The 8027-nt window shown below is 43.4% G+C and overlaps 1 protein-coding gene across 2 annotated transcripts in view; it reads left to right on the top strand.

Moving 5' to 3' along the window:
• The window catches only part of FGGY (FGGY carbohydrate kinase domain containing), a 520775-nt gene that overhangs the window by 263 nt on the left and 512485 nt on the right, over nucleotides 1–8027 (top strand). The window lies entirely within an intron of this gene.

The raw sequence follows: 8027 nt of genomic DNA, 5'->3' as shown, positions 1-8027 counted from the left end.
GACGTGCCGGGGGTTCCCGCGGAGGGGGGTGGGGGGAGCGCGGTTGTCACGTGACTTCCCCTTCTCCCCGCTGCCGGACAGGGCCGGGGGCGCCCGCGGGAAGTGTGGGAGGGGCTGTCCCCTCCCCGTGCACCCCGGTGTGCAGCACTCCCCCACACTGTTCCCCGTGCACCTCCGTGTGCAACACCCCCCGTGCTCCCCCGTGTGCAACACCCCCTCCGCGCCGCTCCCCGTGCACTCCCATGTACAAGACCCCCTGCACGGCTCCCCGTGCACCCCCGTGTGTAACAACCCCCACACTGCTCCCCGTGCATCCCGTGTATAACACCCCCCTGCACCACTCCCCATGCACCCCGTGTGTAACACCACCCCGCACCACTCCCCCATGCACCCTCACGTGTAACACATCCTGCTCTTTGCTCACTGTCACACTCCCTCAGTGCCCTCCCACGTTTAGGCTTGAAACTACAGTTCAGGGCCTCTCCACACGAGGGGCGGCTAAATCAGAATAAAAAGGAAAAAAAAAACCCTGGATTTTTTCTGTTGTCAAATGTTGTCTGTGGCTCCACATGGTTTTATTCATCTATGGATGTGTTCCTCATGTATTAAAATGTTGAGGGTTCATAAATTGAGGCAGAAATTAGGAAAATCTTGTTTTTTGTGGATTCTTTTTGTTGGATGGGGCCTGTTAACAGTGACGGTTATAATCGTGACATAATCCCGCACGGCGTGGGGCGGGGTGACGTCAAGAACCAGCCCCTGGCGGCATGAGGGGAAGGGGACGTGGGTCTGCCCCATGCGCGGCTCTCCTCTGCCCCCTGCCGCCGCCTTTTGGTGCCGTTCTCTGGCCATCGTAGAGGACAGTCCGGTTGTCCTCTATTGATATAAAACTGGACACCTTTATGTCCTCTGTTTTTTTTCTCGAAGAAAAACATCAGGTGAGAAAAAGAGAGGACATAAAGGCATCGGGTCTTTTTGAAGAGAAAAAGAGCGGACGTTAAGGCGTCAGGTTTCGGACTGATAGAGGACAGCGTAGCAGAAAACTAGACTGTCCTCTATGATGCGCACCTCGGCTCCGCACGGGCCTGTTGGACGCGTGATGGGATGGCGGGTCTTGCTCCGGGAGAGCAATGGGGAAGTACTCCAAGGGAAGTGGTGCTGGCCCCTACCCTGGGGGTCTTTAAGAAGAGGCTGGATGCCTACCTGGCTGGACTCATTTGAGTCCCGTTTCTTGTTTTTGGGGTTTTTGTTGTTCTCGCGCCCTGGCGGGGCGTCGGGCTAGAAGATCTACTAGGTCCCTTCCGACCCTTAATCTATGAAACTATGAAACTACTCCAAGGGGGCCGCTGAGCAGAGCATGCTAGACAGCATCGGCTGGCCCTTGAGCCACTGGGACGGGATGCGGGACTGGAGGGACCTAAGGTCTGACCTAATAAATAGCAGCAGTTATGTTGAGCCTTCAAAGGCTCTGGCAGTGTCCCCACAGCCAGGGCTGGATGAATGCTTTTGTGAGCCTGAGGCAAACAAACTCATGGACCCTGGGGCTGGTCAAGACCCCTCTCCCCACCCTGGTGCTGCTGCCTGCAGGGGGTAGGACTCAGAGCCGCCACTAGGAAGCAGCTGCTGCAGTGGCAAGGCTGGCGAAGGGGAGGGGAAGTGAAGGGAAGGGAGGCGGACAGGGCCCTAGGGATGTGCCTAGATTGCTTATGCATTAATCTGGCCCTGCCCACAGTTTATAGGTGGCAGAAGGCTGGGGCTTAGCTACCCCCCCCCCACCTAATTTTGCAGCAGCCAGCGACAGCACCAGCACCACAGCACTGCCATCCCACAGCACCCGGCACTGCTCCTCCAGCACTGCATACAGCACCAGTGCACACCGGCCCTGCAATAAACCTGCAGGGGCGAGGGTCAGCCCCCCCAATAATATTTATTCAGCCCCCCCCAATAATATTTATTTCTGCTGCCAGCGCCGCAGCCTGGTTGAAATCTCTGGTTTTAAAGCAGCAGATTCACTAAGTTGAGTCCAATACTCTTGATGCTGTTTTGCAACTGCTTTGGTTCAGTATAAAGAAAGTGTGCAGTCCTTCAAAGCAGCTTATGGGGCGAAGTTCCAGGCTCACTGTTGTACCTGTGAGCTGCCTGTGGAGGTAAGATACGTACGATGCAGGCATCGTGTTGTGGTATCTTAAGGAAGGTATAATGGACTAGGTAGTGATGTGTTTGAATATATTCTGTTGTCCAACATTGGATCAGACTTTCAGGAATCCATGATTTAAGCAGGAAAACAGAGCCCAGTGTCATGGTGGAAGGTACTAAGCCACACAGGTTGAAAGCCAGCTTCTTTGCTGAACATGTCACAAATTAGCCCTCACCAGCCCCAGGTGCCACTCTGATCCCCTTCCTCTGTCTCATTGTGTCATCTGCTGCTCTGCTCTCTGCTTCCTGACCTATGTGCTGCTGTGGTGCCTGCCCCCTCCCACACCCACAGGTGACCCGTGTCATTTGTTGCATGCACATGTTGGTCAACCCTGCCTTAGACAAAGGAAAGGAGCTAGGAAAGGCGGGACAGTCACAGCAAGGAGACTGGTATACCAGTCACCTGGTTCCAGTATACCTGAGAATGGGCTGAAGGAAAACAAGGATGGTAGAAGAAGGTTTTGTGTTTTGGAAACAGTCAGAGAGGCTTATATAAAAGTCAGGGGCTAGATCTGATCACTTTCTGGAACTCAGAAGATGTAATGAGAAATCTAAGGGGATAAAACAGGGGTCCTTGGAAGTGTGAGTTAGTCTGCTGCCTGGGACAGCAAGCATGTCCTTCTCTAGCCTGGTTGTAAGTACAGGCAGTCCTCGGACTTAGGACACAATTGGTTCCTGAAAACCACATCTTAAGTTGAAACATTGTAACTTGGAACTTATTTTCTCATAAGAAACAATGTTATAAATGGGGGATTGGTTCCTGAACCAAGGCCCCATATTCTGTTTTCACCAAGAAGACCCCAGAATTTTATACGTGATCAATTATAGATGAGTAATATAGCTACATTAATGCATTTGTATTGTAAATAGCAATCATATTGATTTGGAAGGACTTCTTTGAGGTGACTTTGGCCTTTTTGAAGGGCTCTTGGTTGGACTTTTTGAAGGGTTCTTGGCTGGCGTCTTCACTGGAGTCTTGGCTGCAGGTTTTTCTGGAGTCTTGTCTGCTTTCTTAAAGAAAGTGTCCAAGGAAGTTTGGACAGATGTTCTCCAGGGAGATGAGCGACGCAGCAAACTTGTTCACTGATGTGGAGTCGCATTGGATCAAGCGTCAGAGAGTCGAAACTGATGTCAGAAAGTCGAAACAGGGTGTCAATTTCTAAATGTTGTAAGCATGAAATGTTATAACTCGAAATGTTGGAAGTCGAGAACTGCCTGTATTCAGATCAAGTGCTTGTAGCTGTAATTACCGTGTGAGTGAAGTCATTAATAACTGCCGCAACACTGCTATCTAATATACAGTTAGTTAGAACATTTGTTTAAAGTAACTGTATCACAGTTCTTGTGTTTGGATTTGATAAAGGGATTTTGGCTCAATTACTGACATGGTCAATTAGATTCCAGCAGTTTGGTGTAGTCAGAAGGATAGCAGTCAGTAATACTGAAAGCCTATGGAGGCTTGAAGGATCATCATCAGATGTCTTTCATAGGCAGCAAATAGTTCCTCTCCAGTAAACACAACAACTTACAGGACAACAGAAGTGGTACTGCGCAGCAGAGAAATGCTGGATGGTACTGGGAAAATGTTGGCATGTGATGGGAAAAGGCCATGTAATGCCTGAGAAATTTGAATGGGAACAATCCATGGAAAACTGGGGGTAACTAACAGTTGCCTTTCTAAATAACCCCAAGTAGGAAAAGGCAGAAGTAAAAGCAGCCATCCTTCAGGGCCTGTGTTTGGTGCGTGGAGTGTACTACTGCCCCAGGAGATGACTGTAAGAAGTATGAGAAATAACGTAAAGCTATGCAGGGAAAGATCAGCTTGAAGTTACACCTCCCTCCATGAGAGGATAGTGGAGTTGACATTTCTTGCATCTTGTGCGGCATTAGAAATTAGTGCCTGGGAAAACAAGAAACTGAAGTTCAAGTTAAGGCTGAAGTGAGTAAGTTGAAGCATTGCAAAGTTGTCTTCAGTAAGCCATCTGTGAGTTAAAGGAAAGGTTAAATGTAACAGAAAGCAAGTTTTGAATTGAGGCAGTTGACTTGCAACTTTTGTAATTTACAGAAAAGAGAAATGGCAAGAGAGAGTGAAATGATGTTTAAAGTGCAGTAGTGTTTTTCCCCAGCACATTGGTAGAGGTAAAATCTAAAGGTGTTTTAGAACAAAGGCAGTCAGGAAGAAAGTGCAGGGAACTGAAAGGGCAAAAAACAAAAGTGTCAATGTGTATTGACTAAAAACAAAAATCAAGCAAATTGCTTTGCTTGAACTTACAGGAATCAAAAGAATTAATGGAGTTAATAAAGCTGTGGATGTAAAGCATGAAGATACGATTACTCTGAGTTATGTATTGTATTTTGTGACATTTTTGGAGATACTGGCTTGCATGCATTAACTGCTTTTTCTCTTCTTACAACAGTAAGATAAGTTTATGTAAAAAGCAAAACACCAGGGTTTTATAAGCTATTGCCTTTTGAGAAAGGCAGATTTGGTGGGTTTAATTTTGTTGTGATAACTTTCATCCTTTTGCTAACCCTGAAGCCTCACTTTGCTTTTCCAAGTCCAGAAACAAGGTTGCAATCTAGCAAAGTATAATTTAACAGTTCTTAGCCGGGCTGTGAAAAAGAAACGTCTTTTCTGTTACAGTTAAGAGGTATTTGTCCTAATTCAGTGGTTATCAACTTTTTCTTTACAAATTGCAAAAAATTAAATTTACTGCAGTTGACAATGAGAGCTACTTGGCATGACTTAAACCGTTAAAATAACATGTTACCATTTTTACCATCATTATGCATGTGAAAATAAATGTTGCATCAAACAACACACACACACAATGTGCATATTACACAATGCAGTATGTTTAAAGGAAAGCCCACTCAAAAGCCATGTTGTCAACCATTATATTTTTATCTTCCAGAAAATGACAATTATTTTAATCCCTTTTGCAAAAAAAAAATAGAGGAGTAAAGAATGCTTGAGTCTTTCCATTTTAAGTTATACTTGGACAGCGATTCTCAGCCAAGTTGCCCAGGCAGCCTGGGGTTCTGTGGGATCCTTTTATGGGTGCCATGGGGTGCTGTGCAATAGTAGCCGTTAGGTGTGCAAACATCTAAATGCGATTCACAAGATTAAACCCAGAGATTTTAAGAAAGATTCCATAGTGTCAAAGGCACTGCATTCTAATCTGTTGTGGTCTTTTTGAATTCTTGCAACAGAAAAATTTCTCTCTTTTGTTTTCTGTAATCAAGAAATGAATGAAAGCAAAATGCTGGCATTTGTCAACAGCTGCTTTGAGTGTAAAGAGGTTGAGAACCTAAGAACTATCAACATCCATGTCAACATGCAGCCACCACATTACTTACCACCTCTTGACTAATCAGAAGTTCCACCACCGTTATTAAAATTGAGGCATGTACTCCTTGGCTACATGTGTGTACATGTACCTCTGTTTGAAAACCACTGCCTTAGACAAAGGAAGACGCTTCTAAAGATGATAGACAATAGCAAAAAGATTGGTATGTCACAGTCACCTGGCTCTACTATACCTAAAAAGGTACTAAAGGAAAGCAAGGATCGCAGAAGAAAGTTTTGTGTTTTGGGAACACATGTATGGATGTTGGGGTCTAGATCTAATTCATTTCTGGAACTCAGAAGAAGATGGAATGAGTAACCTAAGGGGGTAATACACAGCCAGAGAGAGGGTTTGGTTTCTTGTTAACGTAAGCTAATCATCTGCATGGGACAACTAGGATGTTCTACACTAGCTCAGCTGTAAGTATTTTGATTAAATACTTGTCCCTTTACTTGCAGTCATTAATGCTGTATTTGCCATGTAATATACAGTTAGTATTTGTTACCATATTTTTGAAAGTGCAAAATAACTGTAGAACAGTTCTTGGACTTTTGGATTCAATAAAGGAATTCTAGCTGAATTACTGATGTGGTTAATTAATTCTAACTATGTAGTCAAGATATGCCTATGTCTCAAGAAATGTAATGCTTTTGTATCTCACATCTAGAATCCCAAATACTTAAATAGTTTTTAATCAGTGTATGTCATTGCACATAAATGAGAGAGTCTCCAAAATCCACAGGCAGTCTATATAATGCCCTTACTATTTAAGTTATTTTTAACCTTTTTTCACCTTCTCAAAATATAGAATTGTAGGAAGTGCATCTTCCATAAAAATATGGTAAAATATATTTTACATTTTCACTTGTTTAATGAATGGAAACCTTCAATTTTCCTTATTAGCATCTCTCTTGCCATTTTTATTTTTTGTTGTATCAACATATAATTATAATCTTTAAGGGCTTGGCTGCATAGAGCAAGTTATTCCGGAGTAAAATAGGGTGTGAATTTTAAGCCCTGTCACTAGTCCAGAATAAATTTGTGTATGGAGCCTGATTGCAGAATAAGAGTAGATTTTGGATTAAGCTAATCTGGAAGAAAAAATCATTTTTATTCTGGCATAACAATCTCTATGCAGAGAGGCTATTGTGAAACAGCGGTTCTGGTCAATTTTCTTGTGTAGACAAGTCCTGAATCTTAATAGTACTAATGATATTTATTCTAATTAGTCATTGTCATCTTTAATTTGTCAAAGGACACTATTTTTTCAGTCTGATTCGTTTCCAGCTAACATTGCAAAGTCAAATTCAGATTGTGAGTCAAGAATATGGTCAGTGTAGCAGTTAAGAGCTCTCTTTTGTTAACTTTATTGGTATTAACTGAAAAACGATACTTTTAGGGTCCTATTTGATGTCAGTGGGAATATTCCACTGGCTTGCATAAGTATCAGAATGGGCCACAAGAATGTGCGTGTGCAATTTTTGTCCTCACTTTTTTCTCCCCCTTTAGTGCTAAGCAGGCCTTGACTTCCTTCCTGTCACATAGGTGGAGTTTCAAGTCTAGACACAATTAAAACAGGTCATTCCAGTTTTGCAGGGAACAAGTTGCTACTGGAGGGGACACCCATCAATCCACCAGTTATGTTGATTGCTACTAATTTAGAGGCTATTTGGTCACTTGAGCAACACACAGTCAAGTTGGTTGTAAAGCCTGAATATACTTGAATGGCTTTGAAACTAAAGACAGACAAATTGATTGCATTTGTTTGTTGTCTTTCTAGATTTTATCCCTTGCTCTTTCAATAATAATGATATTATTGAAGATGATTACGGAAGATGACAGGACACTCTCTGCTCAATTGAAGACTAAAAGTCTTAGTACATAGCTTGACCAATTGAGATTGATTCAGTGTCATGGAGCTTAACTCAGAATTAGACCCCTCGGGTGTGGAGACTTTGACTCTTCATGGCCAGCAACCACAGAGCTGGGAATTTTGGGTGAAGAGAGCCCTGAATTATTAATCAACTGTTACTTTAGGTCCCCCCCAATCTCCTAAAGTAAATATTCCTTCAGTGGGATGAACCCCACCCCCAAGCCATTTTGTAAATTGTATCCATTTATATGTCTAAGTAACCTTACTTATAGGTAGGAATTGAAAATTCCCTATATATCATGTTGATGTGACAAGCAGATGCGTTGACCAATGGTAATGTAGAGAGTTCTCTAACCGGTCAATACAGGACAGGCGGAAGCTATCTAATGATCTGAATAATTAAATGGCTTTTCAGAGGCTCATTAACATCTTATACACACTACATCCAAATGAATTGTATATGGTCTTCAGGTCTTCTTTGGTCTTCAAATGGGTTGTTACTGTGTTTTCCTTCTTACAGTAAGGGCCTTTTTTTTCTCAGCCCCACATGCAGCAGGAGTCAGGCACTTTGAGAAGTTAAATATAAAACAGAGGTTTAAATATTTAGA

Source organism: Gavialis gangeticus, unplaced genomic scaffold, assembly GCF_001723915.1.
Source record: "Gavialis gangeticus isolate Ggan-Ray unplaced genomic scaffold, GavGan_comp1, whole genome shotgun sequence".
Classification (NCBI taxonomy): Eukaryota; Metazoa; Chordata; order Crocodylia; family Gavialidae; genus Gavialis; species Gavialis gangeticus.
This window is presented reverse-complemented; position numbering and strand designations above follow the sequence as displayed.